Source organism: Lycium ferocissimum, chromosome 4 (assembly GCF_029784015.1).
Source record: "Lycium ferocissimum isolate CSIRO_LF1 chromosome 4, AGI_CSIRO_Lferr_CH_V1, whole genome shotgun sequence".
NCBI classification, from domain to species: Eukaryota; Viridiplantae; Streptophyta; class Magnoliopsida; order Solanales; family Solanaceae; genus Lycium; species Lycium ferocissimum.
The window spans coordinates 8,507,272-8,528,342 of NC_081345.1; the positions used below are offsets into that span (position 1 = coordinate 8,507,272).

The 21,071-nt window shown below is 36.9% G+C and overlaps 1 long non-coding RNA gene across 1 annotated transcript; it reads left to right on the forward strand.

Moving 5' to 3' along the window:
• Positions 1-19,762: 19,762 nt before the first annotated feature.
• LOC132054348 (uncharacterized) lies at positions 19,763-20,818 on the forward strand. The gene is made up of 3 exons (XR_009414255.1): positions 19,763-19,834; positions 19,996-20,107; positions 20,706-20,818. It is a non-coding gene; the product is annotated as an uncharacterized LOC132054348 (long non-coding RNA).
• Positions 20,819-21,071: the final 253 nt, after the last annotated feature.

Genomic DNA, 21,071 nt, shown 5'->3' on the forward strand with positions numbered 1-21,071 from the left:
TTTTTGATACTTGAACCTTCGAATATTGATTTCGACATTTGGAAACACCTCAAGGTTTTGATATTTAATACTTTGATATACTTTTTTACTTGATTTATTGTTATCTTATTGAGCTACCTACGACGGATAAGGGAATTGGAGAATCTAATGGCTCCAAGCCCAAAGTTTATACACCACTAAGCCTTATGCTTAGCGATAGTTGTTTTCTATCATAGGTAATGTACGGGAAGAGATTTGAAGATGGCCATTTGGAGTAGACTTTTTGGGAGCCGTAGTGAAGATCACATTTGCATATGCATCTAGGTCTTGTAAAATTTTGGGTACTTGTACATGATCCATATGTAACACTTATGTATGAAATTTTGGAGGTTTGTTGGACACCAGACCATATGCTTGTAACGTGAACTTGGTGACTTGTCTTGCTATTTTAGGGTGTGCTTCCAACCCAAGTCATGTCATGTACTAGGTTTACATTTTGCCTTGTAATTATGTACAAAGAAAGATACTAGTTTCTGTGATAATCCCAAGTTTGAGTTTCGAGTATCTATGGACCCGCAGTGGTGTTGATTTGAAAATATAAATTTCAAAACGAAGTTTCTTAAATGTGTTGACTATTTGAGAAGGGCACTACCATTTTAAATTGATACTCTGATATTTTATTTCGTCTAAGAAAATTTTTTGGAGGGTACAATGGAAAAAAAAATGTCGCACTTTCAACCCTTTTTCGCATGGGCCTATTTTCGCTATTAAATATTTTTGTGAATATCTTTTGGCATAAATTTCTTCTAAACGTTGTAAGTGTGAAATTAGCTTTTGTTTCGTAAGTGGCATCCTCCCACAGGGGATGCTACACTGTCTGAACATAAACCCAACCTAACGTTATGTGGTTCAATTGGAAAGTCTGGATAGGTTATATCAAAATGTTGCTAAGCCTCACCATCAGATGGATGACACATAACACCCAGTGGCCTTATATTTTCACTATGCCATCCCATATGAGAACCGGAGCTATTAGATGCATACAACCTCTTTAACCTTGGTATAAGAGGTAGATAATGCATCGCCTTAATAGCAACTCTCTTCCCCATTTTCTTGAGTCTACTTAAACCGATCATTACCACAAAACTTATAAGATTCTAGACCGACGTCGTCCTTATAGTATAACATGCAGCCATTTTCACAACAACCAATTCTGACCAACGAGAGTCTCAACTTGGAAAGCAATGTCTTTACCTTAAAGTAATTATCGGGTATCTGTTGAGTCAGGTCAACTAATTCATGCATGAGGTCAATTATAGAATCTATTACCCCTTCGGAAACATTATAATCTACTTTGATGTTCAATAATCTAACAGCGATAGACAATTAAGAGTGGGGACTCCCATCATGTAAGGGTCGGCTAGCTTGATTCAACTTTTCATAAAAATATTTGGCCTCTTCATTGAGAGGCTCTTCAACATGGCCACTAGATATCAAAATCTGAATGCATGCCATATGCATCCTGAACCATGTCGTGCATTCTAGAATTTCGGACATTACGTTCTACCCCCTACTACTTTCACCGACTTCAAAGTTATGAGATCTACTAAAATTGTTGTGCGTTTCTCCATGACTAATCGACACTGCATAATTATGTTTAAAGCCTTTTTTGTACCGATGGAGCCTAACAATCTCTAGTGTCTCGTAATTCATACATTGACATTTAACACAAGGACGCCTAACCACACCATGTCATGTAAAATCCTCTAGTGTCTTTGCGTATTCAACAAAAGCATAGACACCGGCTGTAAATTCATCCCTCATCCCTAATGGATCTTCATAAGCTCTATTGTACATCCAACTACGAGATTCCATCTACACAAATAGCACAAAGTTTGAACTTGTTAAACCATACTTAGTTCATATGTTATTAGTAAAAGACTCACCAACTATAATTACCATAATTCTCAAAAGGACATCAAATGATTTCTAGCATTTTTGAACATATATAGCATTTTGGTTATGATAGTGTTCACAAGTTCAAGTACACATTGACTATCATCCTTTATCTTGACCAACAGAAGCAATTTCACAAAGCTAGGGGTTAAAACACAAATGCAATCTTTCAATTTCAACAACATTCAATTTTACTAAGTTTAAATAAATTTTTATATGGTTGTGGTGCATTGAATAAAAAAATAAACTCTACATATATTATAAGTCTTCGAAGACTTGGATGCTCAGTCAAAGTTGGAGTACGCACCATCACTTTTAAACTATACCAAAAAATCAATATAAATACAACCTGAACTTCCTAAATGAAAATATCACTCAAATAACACAACACAAACAACAATAGTCTCTTCATTACAGCACTTTTTACTACTTATTCCCTTAGTATATCTGCTCAAAATGTCTCTTAACAAAATTTTAACCAATGGCACTCACAACACCAACAACCATTTGCCCAAACGTATAATCCTAGTCCGTCATGGCAAGTGTTCAGCAAATCTTGACCTCAATGTTTACGGAACAACACCAAATCATAAGATTCAACTAATCGAAAAAGGAATTGAGCAGGCTAAGCAAAGTGGAACCAAAATCAAGAACCTAAAGCTTTAATTTCAACAACATTCAATTTCAAATGCAATCTTTAAACACAAATGCAATCTTTAACAATAAATATAAGTAATCCACTAATTAAACTACAATTGCAAAGTAATGTAACTAATAATAGTAGAAATGATATTGAAAAAAATGGCAAAGAAATTACTTACCTTTAGTAGTGGCGGATGGCAGAGGCGGCGACGGAGGACAGACAGTGGTGGGGATGGGGCGTCGGTGGCTGGGGAGGGGTGTGGTGGGGATGGGGAGTCAGCTGCCTTTGAGAGTGTGGTTGGGATGGGAGCTAATTTTGGTATATTAGGTTTTAGAAGAGCAAAAGCACGATCTGATTTTGGGGGAGTATAATTAAATTTTTTACTTAATAGCGGTCGAAATATGTTTTTTTAAATTTTTTTAATTAATAGTTTTTTTATTTATATAATTTAATTTTTGATAAAATGATTTTCTTTCATTTATTGTTTGTACAAAAATAAGTTTCGACCTCGTGAGGTCGAAATCCAAAAAAAATTAAATTTTGAAACTTTCGACCTCGTGTGGTCGATTCTTTTCGACCAAAAAGTCTGGTCAAAATTTCTTGGCTGAAAAATCCTATTTTTTTAGTAGTGTGCTGCCTATGCGGACTTGGGTCGCATCTACGGGCCCGCCTATGCGAAACTTGGTCCGCAGATGCGAGATGGTGAGTTGTTAAGTGAGTCCGCATCTGCAGACATTTCTCCACAGATGGGAGGCCGCATCTACGGGAGAGGGATCCGCAGATGCGAGATTGCTGGGATCAGAATCATTAAATCCCTAAATTTGAACCATTTCTTTTCATTCACTAAATTGGAGACTTAGACGGTTCTTGAGGGCCGATTTTTGGGAATCTTTTTGAAGATTCTTCCATTGGGTAAGTTTTTTACCTTCTTATTTTGTTTATGTTACTTTTAAAGCGGGGAAATCATGTTAGAGAACCCTGGTTAAGTTGGGGGTTTTGGGATGATGAACCCTAGGTTGATTTTGAATCATCTTTCATTCTAAATCATGTTTTGTTGGGAAATTCCTCTGATTCTAACCATTTAATCATTGGGGTAACTAGTTGATAAGCTTGAATTCTCTTTTACTTAAGATGATGATTATGGAAAATAAGGGTTTTTCCTATAAATTGGGGGTTTTGATGGAATAAGGAAATTGATGCTAATTTGGGACTAGTTTGTGATGGAAATCGTATTTGGACTCCCTAGATTTCGGGTAGCTTAATTTTCCTATGAATTTTCTATTTTACCCTTGTTGGCCTAGCGCCCCCTTTTTAAGGGACGTTTTTTTATTTCGATTGGTTTTATGGCTTTATAGGTATCATTAGCCTCGTAATCTAATGTAGAATAATAATTTGTTAGACTTTGATCGTTCGGAAGCTTTTCGAAAGGGAAAGGCTCTAGCGGACTAGTTCGTGGCACCCGTTCGACTTCGAGGTAGGTTACGGTTACATATGTCTAGACTTCGATTAGCGAATCATATATGTGTAGTAGTGATTGACAGGGAAAGCACCCTCAACTTTATCCTAAAAATCAAACTCCCTCCTCAACTTTGAACAATAGTCATTCTCCCCTCTTTATGTCAATTGACTTTTTAAAATGTCTACTTCACCCTTACAGTATAAACTTTTGTCTATTTGTACTACTTTAAAATCATGAACTTTTTTTTAAAAAAAAATTATGTAACAAAATTATCTATCGAAATAAAAGGGAGTTAGGAGTCTTATTTTAGAGCAAATATTTTAAGAATTAGAAAAAGTAGTTACAGATAAAATTTGTAAAATACCTAGTCAAACTAAACATGCTAATAAGCCAAGAAATTATAAATTGGGAGTGACCAACTTATAAATTTTCTCTGATTATAACTTATAATATAAGCAATTAGCTTATGAGTACCGTAAGTGTTTACCAAACGTATGTATAAATTAAAAACTATTTATCAGATACTTTGATCAATTTATAAGCTTATTTAAAGACCATCTTAATCTTAAAAAAAAATAACTGGCCGGAGAAAATTGTTCATATTTAACTACTCCGGAAGCTACATGATGCCTATCTATAACTTGTACCTATATGGCAAGTACATCTAAATATATACTATTTCTATCTCAATTTATGTGATATAATTTGATTGGGTATGGAGTTTAAAGAATAAAGGAAGACAACTGTATCACATAAATTGGGACAGAGGGAGTATGTATAATGCTAAACAACCAAAAATACAAATAAAGCACAACTTTATTACTCCCTCCGTTTCAATTTATGTGAACTCATTTGACTGGGCACGACATTTAAGAAAGAGTGAAGACTTTTCAAACTTGTGATTCAAAATAAGTCTTGAATATTTGTGTGGTTGTAAATCATTTCATAAAGTGAATTTGTTTTCAAATTAGGAAAGAGAACATTCATTTTGACATAGACTAAAAAAAAATAGGTTTACATAAATTGAAACAAAGAAAGTATTTAAGATTGAGCTTCATAGTGGCCATGCTTCCTAGCAGTGGGCATCAGATGACCCTTTTGTTTTATCAGGCTTACTATAGAACAACTTATTTTACTATGCCAATTGGATGGTAGTAAATATACAATAATCAGAGTCGAATTTAGCTACGTCGTTTTCATGTATGCTTTCTATTCTTCCATTTTTTTCCCCTTATTTACTTTAATTTCCCTACCCCAAATCAGAGACACGTGTTAGTGTCACTTGCTTATTTGTAAGAAAGGGATTAGCATGGAAAATTAAGAAGTAACACGTAGAATATAAATCAATCATTAGACTATCAATCAGACAATCATTCATCTTAGAATAACTTTTTAATGCCCGAACTTGATTAAAGAATACTAAATGTCTTAATTTGTACTTCTTCAAAGTTGCTTGTCATGGTGAAATCAAGATTTTTAATGCTCATCATTTCTATTCACAAACTTTTTCACTAAGTCCTTTCTTGTGAGTTTGACACAACCATATCATGTTGGTACCTGCTGTGAAATATTGATGGACTGAATTATGTAAAATTAAACACCGCTGTGTCCTTTGTAGGTCGAACTAGAGCGCCCAAGTTTGACATCATTTAGCTTATCACGTTCCTTTCATCAATAATTTATAGAAACTCTCTAATCTCTCATGCATGATTTGACTAAGACATTTCTTGAAACTCTTTTGATTTGGACCTAAAGCTAAGCCTGTCAATTGGGCCGGGTCGACACGGGATTGTCCCACTTAACCCGGCCCATAACCGGTCCGGCCCCCCAACCCAGTAAGAGGGTGGTGGGCTGGGCTAATGGAAAAAATTAATTTGCAGGTTGGCCATGCCATTTAACCCCGGTAGCCCCCCACCAACAACCGGGTTCTAGCCACGGCCCGAACCAACACGTAAGACCCTCTTCAAATTAATTTTAAAAAAATAAAAATAAATGGTATCTTTGTTTATATCTTGTATATGTTAATAGTATATTTGTGTATAGCTTGAATATGTTGTTGGAATGAAGACTCCCAACGGCTATTTAAGTGCTAAAAATTATAAAAAGTTGAGAATGTGATACAAGACTACATAAGTAATTTAAAATAAAACTTCAAACGTAAATTGATAACATTGCAAATTCAAAACATACAAACTTGAACGGTTAACTTATTACAAATGAAAAGTTCAAAACGCTAGCACCGATGGAGAGATTTAAAGAAGAGATAAACTTCAAAGTTCAATTTTGTTCCTTTTGTCCAAGTGCCTACGTAACGGACCGGTACCCTGAAAAAACGGTTCGGTCTTATGGAGATATATTTAACCACAATGTTGACATTTAACATGTTCCTCGTCTACTCGCTCAAAATGCAACCACACCGGACTTGAAATTGATCTTCGGACTGGAGGAGGAGGTGGAGGATTATCATTATCCATTAAATTTAAATTTTGAAAGTTGAACTTGGAAGTTGGATGAGAGAGAGATTTAGATTAGTAGGAAATTTAGGGAAAGAGGAGAGTAGGGAATTGTGAGATAATATGGAGAAGAATGAATGGTATTTATAAATTGAAAATAGGGCCAAAGTATACTTTAAGGAACTTGATAGTTAAAATAAAGTTGACAACAAATAGATTTTAAAGTATCAAATTTAATAAATTTTAGTATTAGAATTTTTTTTTAAAATAATTAAAATCCGGCCCGGCATACTAACTAAAACCCGGCCCGGCCCACTTAGCCCACTATGTACCCCAAATATATATATACAATAGGGGAGAGGTAGCGGAACATCTAGCTACTTTCCTCCGACTCGGTCCCCAATGGCCCCCGGAATATAAGAACCCACTAATTATGGCCCGGCCCGGCCCCCATGTAACCCGCATTTATATGGCCCAGCCTGGCCCACTTGACAGGCTTACCTAAAACGTCTTGTCTCTAACATAAATTAAACTACGTACTAGAGGTGTGAAGAATTGATAAACTTTCTTCTACTCTTAATCAGAAGTAACATAAAGGTATAAGAAAATGAAATCGCTCAATTTTATGTTTTCGTAATTTGGAGCTGCTAAAAGATCAGGAGAGAAAATGATTTTTTTTTCCCTAACGGGAAAATTTGACCTTTTCTTTTTCTAATAAATAGATAATGAACCTAAATATTAATTATCATTTTTTTTTTGTTCCTATCATGAATGGTTTTACCAATTCTGATAGTGACCTACCGTCACTTGCTGCCAAATAAAACAGATGTGATCATTTTCCCACCCCCATATATCTCTTTATTATGAGTTGGTCGTATTGTTTCACAAACATGTAGAAAATAGTCCTACAACGATGAATAGATTGATCAAGAAAAATCAAGGTATTCCAGATTGATCCAACTCTAACCACCAAATTCCCACAGCCCTCCCCGTGAAAAATAGAAAGGAGGGCTGATCAACGTGTCATCATCAAGTTTACTAAATAATTGAAATTGCCCCTTTTCCGCCTTGACAAATTAAGTATCAAAGACAATTTTCTACTGTACTTCTTCTACCTTTTGCTTGAAACACAATATTATTGTATATCTATATATACATTAAAATACACTATTTTAATAATTATTGTGTTATGTGTATTGTCTCATCGTTTAATTAAGATCATAATTGAATTAATGATGTGATACAATTCGAGTGGCATCAAGACCTTTTACAAGGAGCCAAGCGAGGGAACTTCAAGCTATGCAAGCATTGTTCATGAGGAGGGACGTACTTGAATACATTCTAGAACCTTCCCGGGGATTTCAAGTGTTCATGATAGCATGGGAGGATGGTTTGGAGAAGAAGGTTGAAGATGGTCATGCTTGCAATGTGGCTATTACTTGAAGATTTGCAATTTCAAGTTCTTTTCCCTAAAGAAGACACCCAAACAAGGCCCTTACTTCATTAAGGGTAAAAGTGTAATAATGTAGTTGTCTTCTTTTGAGCTTTAGTATAAATAGTAGTTTCTTTCATTTGGAAGACTTAGACTATTTTGATTATTATTACTTGATATTTGGATATTGTAAACTCTTGAGAGTGTGAGTGATTGTTAGCCTTGGATTGGGTGTTTATTGAGAGGATAGGTTATTAGGGATTCTAATCCCTCTTGGTCATCCTAAGAATTTGGTGCTTCTTGTTCTTAAATTTAGAGGTCTTAGTTTTCTATAACTTTGGTTGCTAAATTGAGTCTAAGTTGTGTCAAATTATCTATCTCTTTTATTTCTTGCATTTTCTTGTTGTTTTAGTTCTTAATCTTGTATCAAAGCTTGGATTAAATTTGTTCTATCAAATCTAGCCTAGGGTTTGTTACTATTAAAAAAAATCAAAAAAAAAAATCCTAGAAAAACCCCAAAAATTTTTTTTGTTTGTTTTGTTATTTTGTTATTAGATTCTTATTCCTTAGTACGTTAGGGTTTCAAATCTTTAAATTTCATGTCAATCGAGTCAATATTGAAGAATCCACCATTTTTGAGTTGAAGCTTTTGAAAAACTTGAAGTGGGTCTTGTTGATTTGGGTGAAATTGGGACTTGAAACTTATTGGGCTTTGTTCTACAAGTCTTGGGGAGTCTAAATCTGAAATTTGAAGGAAAAACAAGTTGATTTGAAGGTAGTTGGAAATTTGAAAATTGTTGGTGTTCTTGAAGATCTTCAAATCTTCATAGGCAAGAAGACTCTCCAAAGGGGCATTTAATCCAAAGTTTTCAAGTCAAGATTTGGGAAAAGTGTTTTTCTACCCCAAAAGGGTAAATACTAGGTTGAGTGGGCCCAGAAACGTCACCAGATCCAAGAAATTTCGTCCAAATTTCGAGAAGGTCGATTTCAACACGAAAATCACGTAGAAAGAAAAAGGTACATTGCATTTTTTACGGACCGTATAAGTTGGTCGTGGGTCGTAAACTTGGATCTTGAAATTGGATGGAACTTGGCAACATCGTTAAATACGGACATCATCTTATACGGACTTCACGGACCGTATCTTTTTATACGGACCATATAAGTAAGTCGTATAAGGCTAAGGTAAAAAGGACCATCAATTTATTGCCTAGGAAAGACATCATTAAATACGGTATCGTAAAATATAAGTTGGCCGTATCTTGTGGGTCGTAAAGGCCCAACAAAGAGCACTTTACCGTTTTGTGACATCATCTTATACGAGCACTTCCACGGACCGTTCTATTCTCGGACCGTATAAGTAAGGTCGTATTTCTCCAGGTAATTTACATTGATCCAAGTTTCATTTCTCAAAAATTTCTTGATCTCTAGTTGTTGATTTTGTGTCCCTATTCCTTTGGTAGGGAACAAAAAAAAAAAAAAAAAAATAGAAATTAGAAAAAAATTTTTATTACTTCAAATTGATACCTTGGATCAATTGGGGATTCAAGACCGCGTTTTCAAGTTATCACCTACCCGGGCCCGAAATTCGATTTATTTCCCGATTTTAGCATTCCATTTTCTTGTGTCTCTCAACTAGTAGCCATTTAGTAGTTGTTCCTACTTGTGTTTGCTAGTTCTTGTGTCCGCATTTCTTTCGTGCCAATTTCTTTCGTGCTTTTCTTCGTTTTTGCTTCGTTGTTAATTTCTTGGTTCAAGTCCGTTAGATTGAATTGAGTCGTCCGTCTTTCTTAGTCTAACAAGAATCTATTCCGACCAAGAGTAGAATTTGAACCCTTGTGACTAGTCGACATTAACAAGCACACAATCTTTGGCGGAAGCAATTTGTGAGGCAATTAAAGGTGCCCATACTTGAGCGATTGTGAGTTGATTTTACTAATCTAACGTGTTTGCTTGTTTTTTGAGTGTCCTAATAGGTACCATTGCTACGGAGGATGAAACACAAGTTCCCACGGGGGAACTCATACTGGTTGATGTAATAAGGGCCTTGCAAGCCTTGAACGATAAGGTTGGTAGTATGGGTAGTCGAATGGAAAACATGGATGGTCGAATGGAAAACTTGGGAAGTAAGGTGGAAGCAATTGAAGGAGGTAGTAGGGAGGTCTCGTATTCGCCCCGAGTGCAATACCAAGGAGGCACAAGTGGAGCTACTCGAAGCACTTCACTTACATTGTCACCCGGCACCTTCCATCATCTATATAACCCCACTCCCCAAAACACCCCCAAAACACTCCTCAAAACACAACTCTCACCCCACCAAACAACATTCCCATAGGCCAACGGAACAATCCACCCCCACAAGATCAAACTCCAAATGACCCACATCCAAATGATCCACCCCCAAATGATCCACACCTAAATGCACCAATGCCACCCCAAAACCGTCCAAACATCCAACAACCAAATGACGATGAGATAGAAGAAGCTATACTTGAGCACGAACGATATGGTGACCAAGGTTGGAGGCAACGAGGGCAAGCACAAGGAGGTTATCGAGGGAGGGGTGGAAGGCATGGTCCTAACCCTCACATGGGTAGGCAAAGAGGGTACCAAGCTCGTGAAGGGTACCAAGGTCGTGACCATCGAGGTTATGATGACGATGGAGATTTCAATGGGAATCACGGTTATGGAGGAGGGCGAGACACGAGTCTCAATTCCATCAAGGTTACTCTCCCAACCTTCAAAGGAGGTAGTGATCCCGATACATTCCGTGATTGGGTGATGCATTGTGATAGAATCTTCTTGACGAATGACATGTCCGAGGTGAAAAAGGTGTCTTACGCCATTGCTCAATTCGAAGGGTATGCCTCCACATGGTGGGAAACTCAAGTGAAGGCAAGAAGAATTATTGGGCTTCCTCCCACACCTACTTGGGATGAATTGAAGGATGCCATGCGGCGTAAGTATGTCACCGAACGCTACAAACAAGAACAACTCAAGAAGGTGTGGAAGAAAACTATGATGAGTTCCAAATTGTCAAGATGAGAATCGACTTTGACGAGGATGAGTTAAATGCTATGACTCGGTTTCGAGCCGGGTTAAATGGTGACATTGTCTCCAAATGAGACTCCACAACTATGGGAGCATTGAAGAGACCCTTCAAGCGGCTATTGAAATAGAGGAGGGTCTCAAGGAAGACAAAATCAATAAGTCAAGGGGCTATGTGAGTTCATGGAACAATAACAAAGAACGAGGAGCTTCCTCCTCCAATTGGCAAAAGAATAAGGGCCCCATGCAAGAAGCCAAGAAACCATTTGTGAAGAATACTCAAGTTGAGAAGCAAGTTGACAAACAACCTCCGAAGTTTGCTCCAAAAGAAGGAGGTACGAAAACTCCTATTCAATGCTTTAAATGTCATGGCTTCGGTCATAGAGCAAGTGAATGCCCTAATCGTAGAGCGTTTATTTTGAGAGACACTTGTAGTGAGAATGAGGAAGAATGTGAAGAAGGAGATGACGAGGGCGATCATGAGAATGAACAACATGATAGTGAAGGGGATGGTGTTGAGGGTGATGATGAGCCTATTGTACCTCTCTATGTGGTGCGAAGGACCATGATAAGCAAAGCAATGGATGACCCAAGTCAACGGGAAAATCTCTTCCATTCCAAGTGCATCATTAACCAAAACACTAGCATCATGATCATTGATAGTGGGAGTTGTGCCAATGTTGCTAGTACCACCCTTGTTGATTTCTTGAAACTTCCCACCACCCGCCATGAAAACCCTTACAAACTTCAATGGCTCAATGAATGTGGTGAATTGAAGGTGACTCGGCAAGCTATCATCAAATTCACGATTGGGAAGTATCACGATGAGGTGTTATGTGATGTTGTTCCCATGCAAGCGTGTCATCTTCTACTTGGCCGACCATGGCAATATGATAGGTCCGTCAACCATAATGGGAGAACTAACCAATACACCCTTGTCCACAATGGTGTCAAACATGTCTTGAATCCCATGACCCCCTCCCAAGTGGGTGAGATCTATAACAAAATGAGAGAGTTGAAGGAGAAGGGTCATAGTGCATTACAAAAGAAGAATGTGGGGGAAGAGGGAGTAGAGGAGAGTAGTTCTCAAGGGGTGAGTGGAAAGAAAGGAGAGCTTAGAGGAAAAACCAAGGTGTCTCTTTTGACAAATTGTGGGGAAATTAGGGAGGAATTGGGGGAGTGTCAACCGGTGATTCTCCTCATGCATAGGGACTATGCATTGCACACTAATGAACTAACCCCTTCTTTTCCTAGTTCTATTTCTTCTCTTTTGCAGGAATTTGATGATGTGTTCCCAACGGAACTCCCAAAAGGGTTACCGCCCTTGAGGGGAATTGAACACCAAATTGACTTTGTCCCGGGATCTCAATTGCCAAACAAACCGGCTTATAGAGCCAACCCGGATGACACTAAGGAGCTTCAAAGGCAAGTGGATGAGCTCCTTGAAAAGGGAGTTGTGCGAGAAAGTATGAGTCCTTGTGCCGTGCCCGTGATCTTGGTGCCAAAGAAAGATGGATCATGGCGCATGTGTGTTGATTGCCGAGCCATCAACAAGATAACGGTAAAGTATCGCCATCCCATACCTCGTCTTGACGACATGCTTGATGAGTTGAATGGTTCATGCATATTCTCTAAGGTAGATCTTAGGAGTGGGTATCATCAAATCCGGATGAAACCCGGAGATGAGTGGAAAACCGCATTCAAGACCAAGTTTGGTCTATATGAATGGTTGGTGATGCCTTTTGGTCTCACTAACGCTCCTAGTACTTTCATGCGTTTGATGAATCATGTCATGAAACCTTTTATTGGCAAATTCGTGGTTGTTTACTTTGATGATATTTTGGTGTATAGTAAAACCATGGATGAGCATGTTATTCACTTGAAATGTGTGTTTGAAGTGCTTAGACAAGAACAACTTTATGCTAATGTTGCTAAATGCTCTTTTTGTGTTGATGAAGTTGTTTTCTTGGGTTTTGTTGTGAGTTCAAGGGGCGTTGAGGTTGATGAATCCAAAATAGACGCTATTAAGAATTGGCCAACTCCTAAATCCATTGGTGATATTAGAAGTTTTCATGGATTGGCTAGTTTTTATAGGCGGTTTGTTAAGGGGTTTAGTACCATAGTCGCTCCTTTGACCGAGGTAATCCGAAAGGATAAACCTTTTTCTTGGGGTGTGGAGCAAGCAAAGGCATTTGAAACTCTAAAACAAATTCTTAGCTCCGCACCGTTGTTGCAATTACCCGATTTTGACAAAATCTTTGAAATTGAATGTGATGCTAGTAAAGTAGGTATTGGTGCCGTTTTGATGCAAGACCAAAAACCCATTGCCTATTTTAGTGAAAAGCTTAAGGGTGTGACGTTGAACTACCCCACCTATGATCTTGAATTGTATGCTTTGATTAGAGCTTTAGGTAATTGGCAACACTACTTGTGGCCTAAAGAGTTTGTGATTAGGACCGACCATAAGTCCTTAAAACATCTTAAGGCCCAAGGAAAGTTGAAAAAAAGGCATACTAAATGGGTTGAATTCCTTGAAACCTTCCCTTATGTAATCCAACACAAAAAGGGAAAGGAGAATGTAGTGGCGGATGCCCTATCAAGGAAACATGTTTTGATTAATACCTTGTCTTCCAAATTGATAGGTTTTGAAAGCTTGAAGACATTGTATCCCGAGGACCCGTCTTTGCCAAAATCTTTCTAGATTGCGAAGAGTGGGAAAGGGAGAGGTGGATTAGGGATAGGTCTTCTACTCCCTATTCTAAGTTTGATGGTTTCTTGTTCAAAAACAAGCGTTTGTGTGTGCCCATGAGCTCTTAGAGGGAATTATTTGTGAGGGAGGCACACAATGGGGGATTGATGGGACATTTTGGGATTGATAAGACTTTGGGGATTCTTGAGGAGCAATTTTATTGGCCTCATATGCGGAGGGATGTAGCTAAGATTTGTGGCCAATGCATTGAGTGTCGTGGCGCCAAGTCTAGACACCTTCCCCATGGTTTGTATACCCTCTTCCCCACCCCTCAACAACCTTGGGTTGATATTTGATGGATTTTGTGTTAGGTTTGCCTAGAACCAAAACGGGTAAAGATAGCATCTTTGTTGTGGTTCATCAATTTTCTAAAATGGCTCATTTCATTGCTTGTCATAAAGTTGATGATGCTCCTCATGTTGCATCTTTGTTTATTGAACATGTGGTAAAGTTGCATGGTATTCCCAAAACCATTGTGAGCGATAGGGATCCCAAATTCCTTAGCCACTTTTGGAAAGAATTGTGGGGATGACTTGGTACTAAATTGTTGTTTTCTACCTCTTGTCACCCACAAACCGATGGCCAAACCGAAGTTGTCAATAGGACCTTGGGTTCTATGCTTAGGGCCATGGGTAAAGGGAAACTAGTATCTTAGGAAGATCAATTGCCTTTGGTTGAATTTGCTTACAATAGAGTCATTCATAGCACTATTGGCATGTTACCTTTTGAAGTGGTTTATGGTTTTAACCCCCTAACCCCTTTAGATCTAACCCCTTTGTCTTAAGATGTTGTGTTGAGTTTTGATAGCAACAAACGAGCCGAGGCCATGAAGAAGTTGCATGAGAAGGTGAGGCTTCACCTTGAGAAAAAGAATCAAGAAACGGCCAAGAGAGCAAACAAAGGCCGCAAACGAGTTGTGCTTGAACCGGGTGATTGGGTTTGGGTACATTTCCGGAAAGAGAGGTTTCCCAACAAAAGAAAGACCAAGTTGATGCCTAGAGGAGATGGTCCATTTGAAGTACTTGAACGACTCAATGATAATGCATACAAAATTGATCTTCCACCCGAATACCAAGTTCATAACACCTTCAATGTGTGTGATCTCTCTCCTATGTTGGTGCAAGATGATGATCCCTTAAATTTGAGGACAAATTCTCTTCAAGAAGGGGAGAATGATACAATTCGAGTGGCATCAAGACCTTTTACAAGGAGCCAAGCGAGGGAACTTAAAGCTATGCAAGCATTGTTCATGAGGAGGGACGTACTTGAATACATTCTAGAACCTTCCGGCGATTTCAAGTGTTCATGATAGCATGGGAGGATGGTTTGGAGAAGAGGGTTGAAGATGGTCATGCTTGCAATGTGGCTATTACTTGAAGATTTGCAATTTCAAGTTCTTTTCCCAAAAGAAGACACCCAAACAAGGCCCTTACTTCATTAAGGGTAAAAGTATAATAATGTAGTTGTCTTCTTTTGAGCTTTAGTATAAATAGTAGTTTCTTTCATTTAGAAGACTTAGACTATTTTGATTATTATTACTTGATATTTGGATATTGTAACTCTTGAGAGTTGAGTGATTGCTTAGCCTTGGATTGGGTGTTTATTGAGAGGATAGGTTATTAGGGATTCTAATCCCTCTTGGTCATCCTAAGAATTTGGTTTTCTTGTTCTTAAATTTAGAGGTCTTAGTTTTCTATAACTTTGGTTGCTAAATTGAGTCTAAGTTGTGTCAAATTATCTATCTCTTTTATTTCTTGCATTTTCTTGTTGTTTTTCGTTCTTAATCTTGTATCATGATGGAATGTATACGCTACATAAAAATGCTAATGAGTAATGTGCATATAAAGTAAAACAAGAATTTTGATACTACTGTGCACATCACCATTTTGACGCTGAATTTTCTTAATTAGTATACAAACAATCAAATATTATCTATCATCAGTGGACGAAATCGATCCTTTTTTGTACATGTTCGTAATACGTATATGACTCTTCCTTTTATATGTTTGTAATTTGTATATGACCCCTTTAATAACTACAGTTCCTATAGAGCAAGCTCACTCAGTTGGAAACTTTTAATTGAAGCATTTCAGCATCGACTTTCCAAAGAATTTATGAAAATTTTCACTCCATATATATAAGGCTCCAGGACAAATGATTTTTTGGTGGGACCAAGAAAATTAACCTTTCACTGTATTAGGGTATATTGGATGGTGAAATCATAGTTTGAACTTGGAATTTTCCCGAGAGAGGGATAAATACATGTCAGTTGGTCAATGAATAATTGGTGTTATATATCAAATTGGATAATCATTCTGTTTTTTTTCCCTTGATGAGAGTATAACGATATCGATACCAATTATATGTCACTTTTCACGAGTCTCGTACAAAATCGGCAGAGGATGAGAGGAATGGGAAATTTCAAATGTCCATGAATAAAGTGAAGGTTCTCCATTCTTCCTAATGACATTATATTGTCGTTTCACTTTAGTTGATGTTTAGAAGACATAAAACTAACGCAAGAATGAAAAGGCCGGCGTGAATAGCAAAGGCCAGATTGTGTCCTACTTATATGTCAAGTACAAGTATGAAATTGACTTAAAGGATAAAAATAACTACAACATGACTCTATAAATTATATTGACAATAATATCCTGGTCACCCTCCCTCAATGTGAAGTGGAGGAACGAACATGAAGATTGGCAAGAAACTCTTTGAATTTTGTAACAGAGACAACTTTAGTGAAAAACATCTGCAAGCTGTTGTGAGGTGGGAACATGAGAAACAATAAGGTCACCCTAGCTAATTTTCTCACGAATAAAATGATAGTCCAAAGCGACATGTTTTGATCTAGAGTGAAAGACTAGATTATGTGCGAGATGGATGGCACCAATATTATCATATTTTGCAAGGATAGGGGTGTGAAGACAAACATCCAAGTCTCGTAGGAGAAATTGAATCCATATAGCATCAACAGTTGCTACAGCGAGAGCACGATATTCAGCCTCTGTGCTTGAGCGCGAAACAGTTGGTTGTTTCTTTGTAGACCAAGAGATCAAATTATTCCCAAGGAAAATGAAAAAAATCCAGAGGTAGAATGACAAGTTGTTGCACAGCCCGCCCAGTCCGAGTTTGAGAATATTGTTAACGAGATGGAGGAATTTCTGTAGAGCTGCAATCCATGAGCATGAGTTCCTTTAAGATAGAGGAAGATTTGCTTAACAGCTCGAAGATGAATAAATCGAGGTCTGTACAGAAAATGTGATGCCATATTCACAGCATATTGTGTGTCCGGTCGTGTAAAGGATAAATATTGAAGACTTCCAACCATTTGACGATACAGAGAAGGATCATCAAGGAGTGGTGTAGCCAAAGAATTCCAATCAAGCTTACTGTAAAGAGGGGTTTGGACAAGCTTAACTTCAGCTAAATCAAATCGATGTCCGATATATATTCCTGTTGCAGCAGAAGAACCCAATCAGTGTGAACTATCTCCACGCCTAAAAAATAATTAAGGGAATCAAGATCTCTCATTGCAAATTCAGACTTTAGGGATGCGATAAACTCAAAAACAAGCATCTTTGAGGACCCAAAAATAGCAATGTTGTCAACATAAATAAGAAGGATCAAAATAGCATTGCCTTGCTGAAAAATAAACATGATGTGATCTGAGGTAGATTGCTTAAAACCAAGGTCCAAAAGATAAGTCGCAAGTCGAGTAAACTACACCCTAGGCGATTGTTTCAACCCATAAATAGCACGTCTTAGCTTACACACATGTTGTGAATAATCTGGGTGTTCAAAACCTCTGGGTTGCCACATATAAACAACTTCATTTAGCTCTCCATGTAAAAAGGCATTAGAAACATCTAGTTGATTCATACATCAATTATTAAGAAGAGTCAAACATAATACTTGATGAACAGTGCTTAACTTGATCACAGGAGCAAAAGTCTCTGTATAACCTAAAACGAGTTGTTGAGAGACCCTTGCACAACCAAACGAGCTTTGAAACGGTCGATAGAGTCATTAGGACCATACTTAATTCGACATACCCATTTATTTCCTAAAATATTCACATCAGGAGGTGGAGGAACTAATGTCCATGTATGATTTTTCAGGAGAGCATTAAACTCTTCACTCGTTACATCGAGCCACCTAGATACTTTTGATGCTTGTGTGAAGCATGTTGGCTCAAAAGGATGTCATTAAGAGAGGGGACAATGTGTGGTTTTAGTGACCCAATCATCGAACGAGTAACCATGACATGGGCATAGTTATCTGATTATTTAGAGGAAATGAAATTCGCCATTCAATCGCAGTGCGGCGCTCTCAAAAGCTCAATCCTCTAAGGCTGAAATGAATAGATCAGGAATTTGACCTAGGATCCACTCATTCTGATCTTGAGAAGAATTTAAATTAGAATGAGATAAGGATTGTGCATCTTCAGAGGGAACGGATGCAGATACATCTGGGCAAGATGGTTGCATTAAGCTAGAATTACGCATTACAGGATGTGTAGTATAATTAATATCATGAGAAATAGGTTGCTCATTTTGTGGGGATAAGGGAAGAGATGGGGTAGTAGTTTGAATAGGTGAATTAGGCATAGGAGAAGGCATGTGGAATAAAATACATGTGTAGCTAGTTGAGAAAACTGATTATTTGAACGTAAGGAAGTTAGAGTCCTAGGAGAAGTTGTAGACAAATTTTTAGGAGATAAAGATATACAAGGAGAAGTTACATTCGACGTGGAGATAAAATCAAAGTTAGCAGGCAAATTAATTGGAGAAAATATAGAAGTAGTTTGTGAAGAAGGAACTGCAAAAGTAGAATTTCACTAGTGTTCGCTGGAAACATAGAAGTATATGGAAATGAGAATTCTATAAAATGTAAATGACGTGAAACAATTATCCGATTAGTGGATGAATCCAAACATTTAAACTTTTTGTGTTGAGGAGATATACCAAGAAATAAGCTGGGTTTAGATCGAGGCAGAAACTTGTAAGCAAAAGAATGTGCAACATAAGGATAACAAAAACAACCAAAGACCTTAATCAGATTGTAATCAGGTGATTGACCATACAATTTTTCATAAGGTGAGATAAAATTAAGAATAGGAAGAGGAATAATATTAATAAGATGAAACTCAATCATAGAAGCGTCTGCCCAAAACGAATAAGGCATTGAGGCTTGAAAAAAGACATTGTATCATATTATTAACACGCTGATGCTTTCTTTCTACATGATCATTTTGAGCAGAGGTTATGGAGAAGAGAAACGATGATAATTTCATGCTTGCTAAGAAAGAACGAAAATGAGAACTGTTATACTATTTGCCACCATCGAAAAATAAGCGATCGAGGAATTAAAAATGTTTGAGATCATTTTATAAAATTCTTTGAATTTATCAAATTCCTCTGACTCGTTTCGCATTAACTAAATTCAAGAGTACTTGGAGCAATCATCAAGAAACAAAATATAATAACAAAAACCAGAATTTGAACTAAAAGGAGCTTGCCACATGTACATCTGAGTGAATCTATCTATCTATCTACCTATCTATCTATCTATCTACATATATTATCTATCTATCTATCTACATATATTAAAAGAACGAATAATTTTCGCTAAATGTCGAACGACGAAAATATCCCTGAGATATTGATCGTCTTTTATACCCTTTAAAGATTAATTTTCTCTTTAAAAAAGAAAATAGAATATGGGATAAAATTGTAATATTTAGTGCCTAAAATCTAGGAGTTTGAAACAAAAGTAGAAAATCTTAGAAACATAAAATAACGTGGATCAAGTTAGTTCCTAAAATATAGGTATTTGAAACCAACAAGTAGTAGAAAACTTTAAAACCATACAATAACGTTAATCAAGTTATTAACTTATTATGACTTTGTATTCAGTATAAACTTTTTATTTGAGTACAACTCTCAAATTAGAATCCTAAACCTAATATACTAAACAGTACCCCCCACGTTATAACTATATTAAATCTTAGTGATCCTTCTTTTTCTTTTGTATCGTATAACATAAATTATTTTGTTAGAAGGAATGGAAACAGAGTTCTAATTAAATACTACCTCTGGATTTTAGTGCCTAAGTAAGATCAGTTGTTAATTCTTTGTGCTCAACATTATTGTTTGATGTTTCTTTGTTTACATTTTCCGTCTGGTTTTATGTTTCTTTGAAATCCTTATTGTGGTGTTCTTTGGGAGAAGATTAAGATGAATAATCTAATGTTAGACTCTTATGTTTTATCAGGTACAATCAAGATCTTCCTTTTCACAAATTGTCTTTCTTCTTTACTACATATTCTTTCAAGGAGTTGGAGGTAATAAACATGAAAGAGACAACGGCCAGGGCCAAGTTATTTGTAAGTTCACATATCTCTTCATTACATGTAAGATAACTTCCCCTATTTTTCTATTGACGTTATGAGTATGAGATACCAAGAGTTGATATTTTTAGAATTATGATATTCTATTGTTTTTTAATATCTTTGCTTTTTAAGGATAAGCACTAAACAAGTAATTCATGTTTGTGGCGTGTGGCTTGAAGCTTTGTCTTGGCCCGTGCCTTATTACAAACCAAGACCATGAAAATATTTTAATTTTGACAAGGGCTTGTGAAGTTTTATAGCTCTCTGTTTTCTTTTATATGCTTTTTTCCTTCTAATTCCATAGTTTGTGACCAACATTATATATTGATCGAAAAAATATCTCTGAAATGTTAATCGACTTTTATATCCTTTGAGAATTAATTTTTTTAATTAAAGAAGCAATTCCATGTTGGATAAAATTGTGATTTTGCCTAATAGTTGAAGTTTTGAAATAACCACATAGTCGGACCTGTTAAGTTCGTATTAGTATAGACTTACAATTCCGATTCAAAGCCATTACAAAGTCCAACTCAGTCTAAATCCAAAAACAAAAAAGTGACCCACCTATTTACAATCTTGGTCTTAATATTAGGAGCTGAGATCCTTTGATGCTGCTTGGTATTAAAGAGATTATCATGGATATATTATCACGTCGTAACCATGTGGGTAAGTCTATTTCACATTCCGTTGAAGACTTATAGCACAGGTATGTGTCGTTGATTTAATTTGCTTTCACTAATTGTTTATAGATAACGGTACAAAGTATTGGATTACTTCTCTTGCTGTGGTCTATGCCCGATAGCTATTGGTAGTGGAGTAATAGGAAAAAACAAAAGTTTGAAATACACTAAAATTTAGAACTTTGCATAAGTAGTGCAAATTGGCTACTGGGTGTTTGTGCCATAGGGAGAACGCACATATACTCTACATATAAGTGGGGTTAGAATTAGGGTTTGAT